General features: G+C 43.8%; 1 protein-coding gene across 4 annotated transcripts in view; it reads right to left on the bottom strand.

Moving 5' to 3' along the window:
• RAP1A (RAP1A, member of RAS oncogene family) overlaps window positions 1–12,667 on the bottom strand; it is a 71,991-nt gene extending 59,324 nt beyond the window's left edge. The window contains exons 1-3 of one of the 4 annotated variants that reach the window (XM_034770589.1): window positions 12,556–12,661; window positions 10,043–10,085; window positions 8,979–9,054 (exon numbers count right to left, since the gene is read on the bottom strand). The gene's annotated coding sequence lies outside the window, so the exon portion shown is untranslated. Of the gene's footprint in view, window positions 1–8,978; window positions 9,055–10,042; window positions 10,086–12,555 lie in introns of all 4 variants that reach the window. The other 3 variants (XM_034770587.1, XM_034770590.1, XM_034770588.1) reach the window with 3 other exon arrangements.
• Between the last annotated feature and the right edge of the window lie 270 nt (window positions 12,668–12,937).

Below are 12,937 nucleotides of genomic sequence, written 5' to 3'. Positions count from 1 at the left end.
TTAACTACAAGATAACAGAGCTGAAACTCCTGTAAGGCAATATAAGCTCTGCTTATTGAAAAAAAAAACAAATGAGCAGGCCCAAAAATAAATATGTACGCTAAGTGCTCACATATGAGTATAAGCACAATATAAACACCTAGACAGCTCTATAAGGGAAATCCAATTTACATTCCAACAAAGGACTGAGTAGTACAAGAACTAGTCTCAAAAACTTCTTTTCTCTTTTAGTAGTGTCCTCTTATCAAAGAAGTGACAGTAAGACAACAAGCTGTTATTGCTCAGAGCAACATCACAAAGCATCTGTACCCAGAAATGTTTCACTATAGTCTAGGAAAAGGCATAATAAAGGCCTAATAATAATAATAGTTGGTTTATTTGTGCTGTCTTAAATCCAAGGACTTCAGAGCATTTTACACACATTGAGTTAAGCCTTGAAACACACTTGAGAGGCAGAAATAAACAGAGGTCACAGGTCACCTAATGTAAAGCACCACTGAAGGCCTCACTTAATTAGGCTTAGCAGTTTGCACATTCAGTTGCAAAAATGATTTAGCAACGCTTCATTTTAACGTATTATAAAAAATGGTAAATTACATGCATCTGAATAATAATAATTAGAGAAGTCTGTCATTAAACATCTCTCTGGTTAATGGAGTAATTCTTTGCAGTGCAGGTTTTATTTAAGTGTCAGGGATTCAAAATGTCACTTTTCAAAAAACACACAAACAAAAAAAACAGATTAGGCTCTCATTTATATCAGTGCCAATCTGGAGAGTCACTCCACTGACTTCAAGTAAGAACTGAACTTGACCTCAGTTGAAAACTGACTTCAGTGGAGGCACTCTGAATTTACACAGTAACACAACACAGAATTTGGCTTTAGATTTTAAAAGTACCTAAAAGTAGTCAAATTCATTTTTAGAAAGCAAAGGTCAAAGTCAATTACTGTATGTACACATGATCTTGCCCTCATCCTATACAAAGAGTCAATATTTTAAATCTGACCATGGCTCCCACTTAACACCATGATGAGTACAGTATAAAAACCTAGAAAGATGAAATAATCTAGGCGTCGTAGATAGAACATTAACTCAAAGGATAGGGCTGACCCAATAAACAGGCAGACTATTCTGTGGTGTTCTTGAAAGGCACAAGTTTCTCTGCAAGTTTTGTACCTCGTTTAGTTACAAATCCTAAAGTTACTGTAATAGAAGCTGGAAAGGAATTTATATCCCATCCCCCATGCCCAATGTTTTCAGTCTGTTCACTCTGCATTTGACAGCATTGTGTGTGTAGTTATTTTTCACTGTTTCCACAGTACATTCTGCTTCCCCCTAGCTGCAAAGGCCATTAGAACGAAACCAAAATAAAATGATTACTGACCAAAAATAAGCCACCCCTCCACTTCGGCCCTTAACCCACCCACCCAATTTCAAAATGAGACTTAAAAGGTAAACAAAAACTGTTTCTGTCAAACCAGTGCAAGTGACAAGGGCGCCTCCCAGAAAATCCTACCCACCCATAGCCTCTTTTTGTTAGATGCATTAGCTAGAGTGTGTTAGATAGCCTTAACTACCACGGTATCATGTGGAGAAAGGCAGTCTCTTAGAAATCGAGGTCTGACCCATTTAAAGATGTGATAGATTAAATCTATCATTTTATACTGCATCTGGAAATGAACAGGAATTAGTACCTGAAACACAGGTATTAGGTGCTTCAGCAAGAATCATCAGTTACCAGCAGGTGGTCAGCTATAGCCTAGAACAGGTGAAGTTTCACCACCACCTTCTATTCAACCTCCTCCCTCCCCTCCAAAAAAAACCCAACAAAACACGAGTTTAGAGAATGGGCAATAATTAACCAGATTATCAGAGTCACAGGGAAGCAAGGACAGTCCTCTAATAAGGGGCCTGGTATCTCTCTCTAAGCTTTTTATCAACCACCAGAGACATGGACCCAATTCAAAAGTGGTAGCTTGGGGTCCCCATGCCCCACCAGTATAGTAATACCAATTGAAAAGATCCTGCTCTCCACAGAAGCAAAAAGCTCAGTCTAATCTAATTGATCTTATCCTCTATGTACAACAAAGGTTCCTCATGGTAACCAATGCTCTGCTACCAAAGATTGCAGTTCGCCAAATTATCCACCATTCAATATAAGGCCACAGAACTTTCTGGATGCAATGGTGGAAGCAAAGTCTCAGCTTTTCATTCTAAACAGTCACAGCATGAGATTAACAGAAATGTTGCAAAGTGGTTTCATAAGCCTGTGATATGGGAACAACAAAATAAATCACCTGCCCTGATGGGAGAGGTGCAGCCCAACCTCAGTATCCAGAAGGTAGTGGTTAATCTAGGAGAAAGGTCTGGCCCACTACCCATTCCATTTCCATAAAACAACACTCCTCAGCTAGATGGAGTCAACCAGCAACTATGAAAGTCCTATGGTGGTCATGGCAGCCGTAACAAGATACTAAATAGTTTTACACTGTTTGAATAAACTGAAAATGTAAGATGTATGGCCTAAATTTTCAAATTAACTAGTGATTTTTGGGTGCTCAACTTTAAACGCCTTGAAGGAACCTAGTTTTAAGAGGGTAGGTGCTGAGCATTCACTGTAAAAAATCAGGCCACGGGAAGATGTCTCCATTTGGGCACCCAAAATCACTAGTCACTTTTGGTCTATTGGAGTGAGGAGAGCTAGAGAAGAAAGCAATTTTTCAAGCATCCACAGCTGCCTGGAGATTTTTAATAAGATGCTTTTAAAAGTCTACCTTGACCATCCATGTATGAACTCCTTTAATGACTTGTCAAATATGCTCGATTTCCAATACTGCACGGTAAACTGGTCTTAATGTCAAAAACAACAAGGAGTCTGGTGGCACCTTAAAGACTAATAGATTTATTTGGGCATAAGCTTTCGTGGATAAAAACCTCACTTCTTCGGTCTTAATGTCATTAGCTATCTGCTTTATCTACCAAATCAGGTTGAGTATGAAAGCATTTTTAGCACATGCCAGGCAATGTACACAGAAACCAAGTTGCCAGCTATACCCCCTCAGAACCATTACTCTATAACAAATCTAATCTGACCTTTGAAGATTCTCTGTTGTGGCCTGCTTAGACACTTATTAAGAAAAGCATGATCAAATCAATTCAGAACATATTAATCTGGGGCCTTACAGCTTAGATTAATGCCGTTTAATCTTGTAGTTTTTTTTCTGAACACTGGCGATTCTCTATGAAACAGAATTGAGACAACATGATTTATATACTATAACCAGGTTTTATCCCAAAAGACTTACATTACAACAACCAATACTATTTGGACTAGTAAACATGACATTTAACATAATACCTGTAGAAGCAACATATTACATGTCCCTTTATAAGAATCACACTTTTTTTTTAGAAACCTAAATTGATCAGACAGACACAACCTATTATATGTTGCTAGAGGAAAGGAGAGTTAGAAAATAACCTTTATAGAATAGATAAATTAAGATCAAACTATAGAAAGTAATCCCCTTTGTATAATTCATGAAGGATGAACTAAGCAAATCTAATTAGGAAGGACAGAATTGGACATGTTCATGGATATCTTCACAGTTTTTACCGAGCATAGTGGTTTTCCACAGCATGGCTGAAGTGGGGCATCGGGCCTATATTATTAAGTTAACTTCAATGGAACTACATCAGGAATAAATTTGGTTTGTCTCAAGTCTTGGAGTCTGAGTCCAGAGATGTAGAAATGGTAGCTCCCTGCCAAAGTGCCTCCATTCACAGACATCTAGGATTTTCCGTGGGAACCCATGTTAGTATTCCAAGGAGGGGTGGAAAAGAAATGGCCACAAAATGAAGGAGTAGGGGGGATCTTTAGGACCAGAACTGGGCACAAAGCCAAGTTCAGATCTGAGAATCTCCACTTCAATTGTAAGGGAGGAGTCACCAGAAGAACAAACCTCAACTGAATATTTTATGTTTTCTCTAATTAAAATAATTTGATGCTCAGAGCTTGTAACATTAAACAACATCCACATGAGTAACCATTTCTGCAGTAACTTGCTTATATGCCCAAGGATACTTTTATTTTTCTTCCAAAATTAACCCTGAAACACAAGAAATGATCTAGTCATTTAATATCCATTGTTTCAACTTAAAATTGATACAATGACATGCTGGCCAATGTAATAGATGTGCAATAAGGTTACTTCTTTTAGTTTGTCCCCTAAACTAAAAAATTCTAAATTTAGTCTAAAGTAAAAATTCTGCAAGATAAGAAAATAAAGGAATTTAATTCTATGACTAATGACAACTTCTGTTCTTGTACAAGAGTAAAGAAGGGGGAACAAGTTTATTTCTAATTGTATTGATTTTAGAAATCATCCAGGCTTGAAAACATTTTACACACAAAATTAAGTCCCTTCTATTGGGCTGATCTAGTCAAAATCATAGGGATTTATCATTAATGTGTGTCACATGTACATGATAGAAAAATTCATCTTGCACAATGTTTTATGCTCTATTTGAAATACAGCGAACTTCACTATATTTGCAGTTAGCAGCAGAAAGCATATTACATTTTCAATCATATCCAATATCAGCAAAAAGCTGATTATGCTATAATCCCCTTTCCATGGTGTATCTCTATGTAAAGAGACACTTCTTTCTTTGTCTGCACTGCACTCACTGTAAGAGGAAATAGTACAAACTCATTTGAAGTGTGGGCTTTTAGGACATTAATTGGCACTCTAGAGCCAACATGGTAGTTTAGAAAATTAATTAAATATTCTTAAAGCTTGGTTGCCACCCACATGGGCTATGGCAATAAATAAATAAAAATAAAAAAACCTAACCTCTCTATGGTAGGGTTACCATACGTCCGGATTTTCCCGGACATGTCCGGTTTTTTGGTCCTCAAATCCCCGTCCGGGAGGAATTTCCAAAAAGCCAAACATGTCCGGGAAAATAGGAAGGCATGGTAAGGGGACCACCTCCTCCCCAGGCTCCAACTTTCCCGGCTCCCGCCGCTCTCCACCGCACGCCGGGGCTGAAGCAACTTCCCCAGCGCAGCAGTAGCCGGATCCTGGGGAGGAGGCGGCTACGCGCTCGGATGCCGCCTGCCACCTCTATGCCCCCGCAGATCGGGGGAGTTGTTAGTTTTGCTGCAGCCACTCGCACTCGGGCAAAAGACACTCGGGGGACCCCGAGTGCAAGTGGAGTGGCTGCAGCAAAACTAACAACTCCCCCGAGCTGCAGGGGCACAGAGGCGACAGGCGGCATCCAAGCGCGCAGTCGCCTCCTCACCAGGCTCCAACTTTCCCGGCTCCCGCCACTCTCCACCACAGCGGGGGCCGAAGCAACTTCCCCAGCGCAGCAGCAGCCGGGGGGCGAATGCGGGGTGCTCAGGGGAGGGGGCGGAGTTGGGGAAAGGGCAGAGTTGGGGCAGGGCCGGAGCCCCGTGGAGTGTCCTCTTTTTGCAGTATTGAATATGGTAACCCTATCTATGGATGGCATCAAACAAGGTAGCCAGATAAGATTCAATTTTATTTCCAACTTGTGACACCCTTACTTAAGGGATTTGGTTGGTTGGGGGTAGGGAGGGCATATGCCTGGTCTACACTATATATATACACACAATATAAGGCAGCTTATGTTGACTTAACTCATTAAGCATCTACACTAAAATGTCACTCCCACGGATGTATCTTGCCCACTACACTAACTTAACTCCACCTCTGCAAGAGGCATAGCACTTAGGTTGACATAGTTAGAGCAACACAGTGTCAGTGTAGACACTGCATTGTTTACATTGCCTGTTGCTGCCTTTCAGAAGCTGTCCCACAATGCCCCACACTGACAGTTAAATCGGTGCAAGTGCTCCTAGTGAGGATATGCACTACCGATACAACGAGTGTGGTGTGGACATGCAAAAGCAATTTAATTACTGCGGGGGCTAGAAGTCGATTTAACTCTGTAGTGTCGATTTGCCCAAGGAGTCGTGTTTCTAGGATCAGAAGCTTTCACGGGTTATGTACAGTTGGCTAATTAAACCAAAAGTTGACTAAGGCACTGAGCACTCTTCTAAAGAGAAGGTTTCACTAGAGTTGTGCTTTTTTTCTTAGCCTTCTGTTAAATAATGATAAACACTTCAATTAAGCTAACCCATACGAACATAAACATCATGAGTTTATTCTGCAGTTGTCCAAATGCATTTGTAATAATAAAATACCTATCTTATTGCCATATCAGATCAACACTAAAAACGTAACCGTTGCTCATCAAGAACACTTGCAACTGCTGTATAAACGGTTACGTGAACATAGGCTACTAGACAAGTTGTCTTCAACAGAATGAAAAGAAAACTTTAATCAGAGTGAAAAAAAAGTCAGTATCTATCTCACAGCTTAATATAAAGAGATACTCTTGGGGGAATTCTGTGCCACTGCGCATGCGCAGAATTTATGTCCCCTGCAGATTTCTTTGCTTCTCCACAGAAAAATGACTTTCTGACAGGGAAGCAAAGGGAAGCCACAAGAACAGTTATGCGACCCTCCCCAGCAGTACATTTCAGGGGCCCAGAGCAGCCGGAAGAAAAGTAAATCACTGTGTGGCAGGAGGTGGGACTGGGGAAGACCCAGTTGGTAGCTCCTACCCTTCCCCAGGCTCAGCTGCTAGTCCCGACTGGGCGCACAGGACTTCCTCTTCCTTTGCACAGCATCCGGGGCCGAGTCAGACCCACCCCCCGATTTCTCCTCCACCTGAAGGAAGCTCTACAGCCCCCTCCCCCGTGCTTCCTGCACCCATCGCTCCTCAGCTGCAGGGGGAGGGATCCCTGTACAGGGAGCTGCTTCCCCATCCGCCCAACCCCTGTACCTCCAGACCCCCTCATACCCAGACCCTCCCACCGAGCCTCACCTCCCTGAACTCAGAACCCCTCCTGATGAGCCCCACTCCCCCTGAACCACCCCAACAAGCCACCTGCACCCGGATCCCCCACCCCATCATGCCCCAACCAGCTGCATCTGGACCACCCACACCTCCCTGCCAAGCTCTCTTCCCTCCACACCCAGACCCCCCACACTGAGCCCCAAACACGTTCACCTGGACTCCCCTGCAGAGTCCCATTACCATTGCACCCAGAACCCTCCACAGGCCCCTGTGCATCCACATCCCCCCCCACCCAGATCCCCCACTGAGCCACCCACACCCAGATTGCCCCACACAGAACCCTCTCAACCCAGACCTGGATCCCCCCCACACTATGCCCCTCCACACTTGGATCCTGCCTTGCTAAGCCGCCTGCCCACACCTGGTGAACCTGGCATGGAGATGCAGGGCCCTGAGGTGTTTCTGGGGCAGGCCCGGTTCTTGCGCTTGTCAGAATTGGGTGCAGCCTCACAGCTGAGTCCGTGTCCCGGGGGAGCTGCACAGTGATCTCCCACCTCTGTGCAGCCAGTGGCCTGTGCTTCCCAGTGCCATGCTGGAGCCTCCACATTTCCCAGTGCCATGCTGGAGCCTCCACATTTATTTGACAAATAAAATTTGCAAAATTTTAAAATACTGTGCATAGAATTTTTATTTTTTTGGCACAGAATGCCCTCGGGAGTAAGAGAGTCTTCAACGAACTGCACTCTAATGAGAAAAGAAAACAACAAACTTTCCTTTACAAACAAAAGTAGGTCTACAATGGAAAAACAACCATCTATCCAGACACAACCCTGGGACTGGTTGAATCAGGTTACCTGTCTCCAAAGTCCACTTCTATTAGAACTAAGTACACAGTCACCAAAAGTGCTTAAGGAAAATTGAGGTTCATACCATCTGACATTAGAAAATACAAGGACATGCATAAATGCAGAAACTCTCTATATTAAAAATAATAATCTAAAATCACTGTATTTCTTCAGTCCCAGTACTGCAATCAGATCCACAAGTGGACCCTTGGACCCATGCAGAGGGCCAGTGAATTGTCATCACTAGGGCTTCATACAGCACATGATGCTACCTACAGCGAACTGATTGCAGGACTGGGGAACAATTTTGAGTTCTAAGTAGGCACCTCTGCAAACAGTAACCCAAACATATGGAGTAAAGATTTAAACTTTAAATATGTTCAAAAGATTCATTTCCTGCATCACTAAAAATAGACACATATTCCTTAAAACCAAGGCACTATGATTTTTCTTTTAAAAAATAATTAAATTGGTAACTTGTCTGTAGTTTTATACAACATTAAGTCATCTGGAAAAGAGAGACTATTAAAAAATCCAAGAGAGATCCATTAAAAAATATATGTAAAATTGCACTGAATGAATGTATTCTCCAGATAACACACCAAGTCCTCTATGTGGACATAGTACAGGACAGAAGTAATACTAGGATATATCAGTACATACTAAATTTTAGATTTCATTATGCATGAAGACTATGTTTCAATGTACAGTTAAAACTTAGACACTTTAGTATGCTCACAGGTTATATTAATACCATCTAACTAAATTTCAATTCTTTATCTGCAATGCCATCCTCATATTAGGTGAAGACATCAAATATATCACAAAATAGTCTACATATATCTGTATATTTGAAGCCTTTGGTTTCAATTCTAAACTATTCTGACATATTGTATAAACACCAGTCTCTAAATGAAAACATTAACATGTCACTGGAACTACACTGTGCTAGTAAATTATGCCCTGTTCCTCTCTAAAATCTTACCAAAAGATACCTGACCTAAACACCATCAAACTGAAGCCAAGAGACATGATTAAATATTGTGTGTTTGGTTTAATTTGAGCCCTCAGACCCAATATAACCTTTGCTCTTCAAATACCAAGTGGGTCTACTAAATCTAGCAAAGTTTTTGCATTTTTTGTCACCCCCAGGTTAGTTCAGTTACAAGCTTTTAGATTTAGCTATCCTAAATTTATAAACACCGTGAGAAATAGTTATGAAAATAAAAGGATAACTCACTTCACTGTTGAGGATCTTAGTTTGATGGAACACCAATATTCCCCTTGTCCCCGTGTGTCCCGCTTCGATGAAAATACTGTGTATGAAAACAGATTATTTTTAGACTCAGTATGTGAAAGCACAGTACTTCCTGTCTCAGCTCCACCTTAAAAACTACACAAACATTCTCTTTTTGATTTCTACAACTAGTATTTCATAACCCCTACTATCAAATGCAATGGAGGAGATGTCGAAGGGACAAGGTGTTAGAAACTTGAAATGTCAATTCCCTAGTTCATAACTCAGCACAAAAAAAGTTTGGTTAAAATACACTGTCACTCTTAGGCAATCAGGTCATATTAAAACAACGGCATTTTTATCTATCACAGCTATGAATAGACTAAAATATTTTTATTTATAACACTGATCTTTTCCATAGCAACAGGATGTGAACATGGCATTCCCAGTGTAATGAAGTCACTATAGCAACATGATAATGATGTCAGAATAATCAGAAAGTATTTCATACTTAGGAAATGGTGTGCCACACTAGCTGTGTATAAATTAAAAAGTTACAGATACTGTAGAATCTAGCCTGTTCTGCTTTAAATTTCTCTTTCACTTAAAACTCACAGAAACAACATTAAGGTATAGAGTGTTTGATTATTAGTATCTGTTTCTTAGTGACTTCAGTCCTTATTGTCTCACAATTTCAGAAACTTCCATACTAAACATATTTGGCCTCTTGAGGAGTCTGCCATGGCCAATTGAATAAAGAATCAAGTGCTATTCCATTAACAAAGGAGAATTTTTTCAAAATATTACAAATCAAAACAGGGCAGTTAACAATTCAGCCCGGGTCTTCCTCAAATAACACAATGAGTTAGATTATTTGATGCTGTTAAGTTCAAACACATTTGGTGCCACATTTTAGACTGCGAACAATACACAAAGCCAAAATTACAAACTACCACTCTGGTTAAAAGCAATTTAATAAATACAAACACAAACAAGAAGTTGTGGTACCACATTTACAGATGAAAAATCTGAAATGAACGAATTTTTAAAAATCTGGTTTTCATTACCTGTGGTGTTTGTTTACTGTTTGCAGTTCATTCCAATATATGACTAGAACAATGAAAATAGACAAGTCAGTTTCATTTTTGTTTCTAGTCAATTTCAATTTCTGGTTCAGACATTAACACAAGACTGCAATGCTTGGTTACAATCATTGCAATGAAAGATTTAAAGGCAAACTCAAAATGATCAGCAATTAAGTTTAAAAAAATATACTGGCAACATAACTATAGCTATGAGGTTTTGTCAAGTTTCCTAAACACAAAAATACCCACAAAAGTTTGAGCTAAACAGTGCGCCTTTCACCATGAATCATTTTTGCAGTTTGATGAAGGGGGAAAAATTAAATTTAATGGTGTCTGGAGGCATATAATAGTTTTTCTACTGAATATTACTGGAAAGACTACCCTGTTGGTAATTCTTGTGGTAGTCAACTCCCTATTTTAAAAGTTTTAGAGTGATGTAGCTGATTTATTGGGCATGGGTTGTTTTACATTATGTGATGTTTAAAAGTTTCAGTGCCGAGCAGAGGTACATTCTACGTACATGCCAAAGTTAACCAAGAAAAAATTCTGAAGGATTCCTGCAAGTCAGAATTTAGCTATCAATAATGAAAGCAGCCCTTGAAATATATACTTTGATGTCATATACTACCCAGACTTGGAGGGCTGTAGCTTACAAAATTGAAACAACCCCGTTCACCCTCACATTTAAATAGAAGACTGACAGAAGGCAAGGAGAGAAGACCATCCCCCCTAGAATGACACCTTCAGAAAAGTGACAATGTAATAAAACGTTTGAAAATAGGAAGCACTGTGAAGATACGACCATGCAAATGAAAGATGATGCTCTTCTCCCCTTTCACCCACTGCCCAAAACAGCAATCCAAAGCTAGCTTGTTGCTCTGAATGCCTTGATAATTCAGGTAACACTTGTTTTGATTTAGGGCTACAGAAAACTTTAAACCCATGTTGGAGAACAGTTTACAAACTGCTCAATGGCCCTTCCCAAACTTTCCTCTTCAAAGTCAGAGAGAAGGAACAGGAAAATAAACTCTCAGAATCTAACATTCAGACACCCAAATCCAAGTATCATCCACTCCAAATAGATCTTTCTCACACAGACCACCTAAGCCTTGTCTCACATATTAGCCCCAAGTTATCTTCAAAGACAAGGGATGAGAGAACTACAACAGCCTTTTATGTCCCCTTGCAATGTCTATGGGAGCAATGAGATGGCCTGCTCCCCTTCAACTTGGGTTCCTTGGCTCCCTCTTCAGTCTGGGCTGTAAAGCCTCTCTAGGACTGAGAAACACCCCAGACTGCATGGACCAGTAAGAGAACTGCAGGATTTTCTCAGGCCCAATTATACCATCTGGGGAGAGTTTCTGCTACTGCAATACTGAACGCACCAGTACTGAAAAGGCAACAAGAAGCGGTAAAGAGTCGAGGAGCGAAGTGAGTATGCCAGGATCCAGACAACTTCACTCCCTCCTCCCTCCACACACCCCAAAATAGGGAAGTGCAGCATCCTTAGCGTCTGACTGTCCCCACATCTGGGGGACTGAGAGACGCTGGGGAATTCCTGGTTTCACTTCCTCCATTACCATGGCTAGCATAGATTAGGTGGGTCTAGGAGGTGTGAGAGAGTGGCTGATGGCGGCAACTCAAGGAATGCACTAAACTACCCTGCTAGCTCCCATGTGTGGCATGGGCACTGCCAACAACGGGTCAGGCCATCCCAAATATGCCTGACGCCAGCCAAGTTCAGTTCCAACAAGGCAGATGCATGCCCCATGCCTAGCCCCAGGAAATCACAACAAAACCATTTTTATGGGAGAGAGAGAGAGAGAACCGCTGCCTGTCAGCCCAGGAACCCCCTGGGGCCAGTGCCCATGCCACCTCATCCTTTCTTCCTCGAGTCAGTGCCCCCCGCATCCTAGAGCCAAAGCCTGCCCAGCGTGCGGGGAGCAGCGCCTGTCCCAATCGCCCCCTTCACCCTGGGGGGTCCCAAGCGCCCCCTTCACCCTGGGGGGTCCCTGTACCCATTCCCTGCCTCCCTGGGCCCTTGGTTTTACCCTTGGGGTAGGAACCCCGGGCCATGACTCGCACTCCCTTCCCCCTGCAGGGCTGGGGGAGGACACAAGTCAGTGCCCCCCCCAGGGAAAGGTCAGTGCCCTCTTTATCCCTCACTCCCAGCAGCCCCGGGGGTGTCCCTGAATCCCCCCACCCCAGGGGCAGTGCCCCCCCCCCGTTAGCCTGGGCAATGAACCCCAGGGCCCCTCACATGCCCCCTTCCCCAGGGGTCCCACGGACTCACCCCACTTTACCCGGGGGTCAGCACCCCCCCCCCCCCGCAGCGCCTGGGGGCCGGACCCCCCGTATCCCCCACCCCCGGCTGTCCTGACCTCCCCGGGCACCCCCCTGCCTGGGGGCCCAGCCCCTCTCCGGGGAGCCGGGACTCGCGGCCCGGGAGCGCCCCGAGCAGGCCCGGCCCGGCCCAGCGCCGCCGCCCCACTCACCCGCCGCCGGTGCCCGCCGGGCCGCCTCCTTCCGCCCGCCGCTCGCGCTCGCCTGCTCCGCTCGGGGCTCGGCTGCTGTGCGCGGCGGCGCCGCGTCCGCCCCGCCCTCCTCGGCCCCCGCCTCCGCCTCCGCCTCCGCCTCCCCCGGCCCGGCGCCCGGCAGCGGCCTGGGAGGAGCCCGCGGGGCGGGCCCGAGACAGCCGGCAGGAGCGGGGCGCTGGGAGCCGGGGAGAGGGGATCTGGAGGGGAGAGGGGATCTGGAGGGGTCCTGGGCTATGGGGGGGATCTGGAGGGGTTGGGAACTGTTGGAGGGGTCCTGGGCTATGGGGGAGGGGATCTGGAGGGGATGGGGGCTGTTGGCGGGGTCCTGGGCTATTGGGGG

The sequence above is a fragment of the Trachemys scripta genome, chromosome 4, assembly GCF_013100865.1.
Source record: "Trachemys scripta elegans isolate TJP31775 chromosome 4, CAS_Tse_1.0, whole genome shotgun sequence".
Taxonomy (NCBI): Eukaryota; Metazoa; Chordata; order Testudines; family Emydidae; genus Trachemys; species Trachemys scripta.
Note: the sequence above shows the minus strand (reverse complement) of the source record. Positions and strands in the feature narration are given on the sequence as shown.